Source organism: Marmota marmota, unplaced genomic scaffold (genome assembly GCF_001458135.2).
Source record: "Marmota marmota marmota unplaced genomic scaffold, marMar, whole genome shotgun sequence".
NCBI classification, from domain to species: domain Eukaryota; kingdom Metazoa; phylum Chordata; class Mammalia; order Rodentia; family Sciuridae; genus Marmota; species Marmota marmota.
The window spans coordinates 148,779-153,386 of NW_025999986.1; the positions used below are offsets into that span (position 1 = coordinate 148,779).

The following is a 4,608-nucleotide window of genomic DNA, read 5'->3' on the forward strand; positions in this document are numbered from 1 at the left end:
GATTATAATCCATGGTGTAGGAAAGAATTTATGTTGGGGATTTCAAGAAAATCAACAAACTCAAGTCTTCTAGACATGAAGTATACATAAGGAAGATGACATACAGGGAACGTGGACAGAAATGGGATGATAGAATTGAAAGAAGTTGTTTCAGTACCATTTGAGTACTAGGTAAGAATATGAAAGAAGTAATATAATCAAGATCTAAAGGTTTTGTCTGTAAAAAAAAGAGATAGGAAAAGCAACCCTTTTCCCTCCACATTGCTAACTTTTAAACCTATAGTGGAGAAGTCATCCACAGCCAATAAGAACAACATTGGAGCAGGTCTTTATTTCTCTCCCTTCCACTAATAAGAAAGTTAAAACATAAGATTCTACTTTCAAGTTTTTGCATCTGAAAAAATTAAATTTTCCCCATCTCAAGTTTCACATCTTTATATTCTTGTGTACAAATAGTCAAGAAAGTTCATGCACTGTATAAAGTTATTTCACAACTGCCACTTTGTTTTAGTTAATGAACTAAGTCATGGAAGCCCTGTAAAAGACAAAGAAAATTACCTCTCTATGAGAAAATAACTACAACATTTATGCCCAAACTTTTTATATGTATTATTTCCCATTCTAAAGAAATTTTAACACTCTTTTAGAAAATTACCATTACCCTCAAATGGCAGTGGTCTATGGTGAAGAAATACTTGTGATTTACTCTTTGATTATTGCTATTTTTGAATTATGTTGTAACTTTTAAGAAAGTTTTTTTTAAGTGTAGTTACTGATTAAACTGGACAGTTTCTGAGTTGAAGCTATTATTCTAGGCTAGTGTAACAACCGGTGAATTATTCTGTTCATGACCAATATCATTAGGAATTACTAAATCTGAGCAGTCTTAAAGACTGGAGCCAAATTGAATGCTTCACATTTTCCTGCTGAAACCCACTTATTTAGCTACTCCCAACATTTTCTTTTTAGTATTAGAGGTGCATTTATAGGACATAAACAACTAAGAAACAACAAAAAGACGAAACCACAGGTGGCTCTGAGGTAACCTTTTTCTTTTTCTGTCATGGCTTATGAGGAATCATGAAAGAATGCATTGGCCAAGAAAGGAAAGGAGAAAAGGATATGACAAATTGGGAGGAGACCATGTATTCAGAGGAAAATAGGAAACTCAAATGGTGGGGTATACATTGCTAAAATAACTATATAACAAAAGGGAATATTAATATTTAAGATGCAGATTGAAAAATTGCTGGAGAAAAGATATCACTTAAGACTCACAAATATATGTGTTATTTTTTTAAAACCAAAAGTAAGTTTCATTACCTACAATATAGTAAATAACCTAATCTGTTTTATGTTTTCATTAGATATTCACAGTTCTGCTCTAAACTGAAAATTTCTAAATATGTAGTAATTAGAACTTTTGCTTAGAATTTAAATACCATAACATTTAATATCCTAGAGAAAAAGATATCATGTAATGACCTCAGGACCAGGGGTTTCAATTTCTCATCCCCGTGATGCCCCCTTCCAACTCTAAGTATTATCACCAGGTTCCTCTCCATACCTTTTCTTTGTCTGTGCTGTCAGTGAATTTTGTTCTTTTCCCTACAAATTTTTCTTTCCAAATTTAGGCTCATACAATCTTTACAGATCACTTGAATATTCATTTATCAATATTTCTATCTTGTTCATATATTAATACTCTTAAATTATTGTAAGATGTGTCTCTTTTTGTTATCTCTATTTGTGTTTTATTTTACAGTTAGAAAGTAGCTTTGAGTCTAAACGCACAAATAAGATGATAAAGTTCTTTCTATAAGCACATCTAATTGAATCTAAATATCTTGTATCCTATATAAATAATTTGATATCATTACAAAATTAAGAATTTTTCCTCCTGTACTTTCAGCCATATGTATGATTGACAGGATTGTAATTATTATGGTTTTTATTGTCACGTAAATGATATTAACCTAAAAATGCCAAAAAGAAAACTGAAGTCACTCATTTAGTAACAAAAATTCTGTTTGGTAACAAATATTGCTTCACGGAAGTTATCTTTCTCAACTAAATTAGGTATTTCTTCAATTACTATTTACATACCAATTAAAATTCACCTAAGAATGAATTTTAACTTAAATTGTTGGTGTTACTTTTTTTCTACAAAAAGACAAATATCTGGATGTGGTAAATGAAATTATCTTGTATGTTCTTGTAGTAAAATTTCAAACTTAAAGAGCAATTAGAAAAAGTGGTACAATATACCACCATGTACCATTTACCTAGATTGTGCCTTAGTAAACTGTTTCCCTGAAAATCTTTGTTTTTTCATCTAGTTTTCTATCATCTACCTATGTATCTATTGGTCTGTGTCTCCAGCTATCTGTCAATCTATCTATCCATCATTTTTATTTTTTGGAGCACTTGAGAATGAATTGGAGAGGCTATGTTCCACCAACATAGTGTCTTTTTGTGTTAATTTTTAAGGAAAAGAACAGCATTTTATGTAAAATATGTACACTTAAAAATCAGCTAATTTAATGGGGAGATAATTTTATCTAATCAATAGTCTATATATACATTTTCTAATGGTCTCAATAATTTTTAGTAGATCTTTTTTGTAGAATCACAAATTAGGCTATTGTGCCCCATTGGTCTCCTTTATCATAAACCAGTTTCTCAATTGTCACTGATTTTATTGACTTTGACATTTTTGTGGAGTACAGGTAAAGTGTTCTGTTTCTTTTAAGATGGGTCAAGTTTGTTCATTATTAGAATTAGACTTTGCATTCTTTTGAGTTGGGTCAAGTTTGTTCATTATTAGAATTAGACTTTGCATTCTTGGCAGAAATATGACTGAAGCAGTATTGTGTCCTGTTGAGAGCATCAGTATCCCCATAATGTTGGTTTTTCTCAACATTGTTGATGCTGACACTCATCACCTGGTTATGGGGATGTCCACCAGGTTCTGCAACTAAAAAATATAAAATTACAATCTTTCACTTTGTATTACCAAGTAAATGGTGAACAGATATTTTAGACTATGTAAATAACCTGTTCCTTGTCAAATTATCATCTACCAATTTTGTTTCCATTTTTGTCTTCCTAAAGGCATCATTCCTTTTTATATTTATTAAGTAATATACTGGTATAGGCAGTACTTTAGTTTTCACCAATATATTTTACTATTACATTGATATCAAATATGAACTTGAAGATTCTATTATTGTTCAATTACTGAGATAATTTCACTTAATGCCCTACTTATCATAGCATTCAACAGTGGCAGGCTTTTAAAAACTGTTTTTTTTTCCTTATTTTTTCCATGTCCCTATGATTCTTGGATCATTTTCTTATATTCTTTGAGATAATTTGATTTTATTTCCTCAGGTAATAGAAAACAACAATGGAAAAAAATCAATGGAACTTCTGAAGGATACTTCATTCTACCGGGCTTTTCTCATTGGCCTAACCTGGAAACAGCTTTTTTGTTGTAATCTCTATATTCTACTTGATGACACTGATAGGTAATTTGTTCATCGTCATACTGTCATACCTGGATTCCCGTCTCCACACTCCCATGTACTTCTTCCTCTCAAACATCTCTTTTCTGGATCTCTGCTACACCACCAGCTCCATCCCCCAATTGCTGGTTAACCTCCTGCAAGTGGTGATGTCCTATGACCATTACGCACCTGTGTGTAAACCCCTGCATTATGCTGTCCTCATGCACCCTCAACTCTGCCAATCCTTAGCTGTGGCTTCCTCGGCAAGTGGCTTTATTAACTCAGTACTCCATTCCCTCATTACCTTCTGGGTACCCCTGTGTGGACATCACCAAGTGGATCACTTCTTCTGTGAAGTTCCAGCACTCCTGAAATTGTCATGTGTTGATACTCATGCTAATGATCTGACTCTCATGTTCACAAGCTCTATTTTTGTTCTCACACCTCTTGTCCTCATTCTAACATCCTATGGTGCCATTGCTCAGGCTGTTCTGAGGATGCAGTCAAATACTGGACATCAGAAAATCTTTGGGACGTGTGGAGCCCATCTTATGGTTGTTTTCCTCTTTTTCATTCCAGTTCTCTGCATTTATCTTCAACCACCAACAGAAAATTCTCAAGATCAAGGGAAGTTTATTTCCCTGTTTTTACTGTTGTCACACCTAGCCTCAACCCTCTCATCTATACCCTCAGAAACAAAGACATAAGAGAGGCAGTTAGAAGACTAATGGGAAGAGAATGACCTATGTACTTGTGACATTAACAGTGTAATAATACATCAAACTCAGTTTATAACTCCCATCTGAAGATGGTACTATCAATTCTTAAATCTGCAGAATCTGTCTTTTAATTTCTGTCTTTCTAGGCAGGATAATTTTGTCTCCTATCTAGGTTTATTTAGAGACTAATGGCACACCTGCAATAATTTTCTCCAACACTGTTGTTCTTTGATGAACAATAAGTATTGAGGGGAATTTGGAACATGTTCTTTCATACCATTTATGTGTTATAAGTTCACTAATTGTAGCACAACAGTGAGTTATGTACCATAAGTAATTGTCTTATATTTCTTTTCTTTTCCTGGCATGGCAGTAGAAAT

At 33.1% G+C, this 4,608-nt stretch overlaps 1 pseudogene; it reads left to right on the forward strand.

Annotated features, from left to right (window-relative positions):
• Positions 1-3,422: 3,422 nt before the first annotated feature.
• Positions 3,423-4,216, forward strand: LOC107160782 (annotated as a pseudogene).
• Positions 4,217-4,608: the final 392 nt, after the last annotated feature.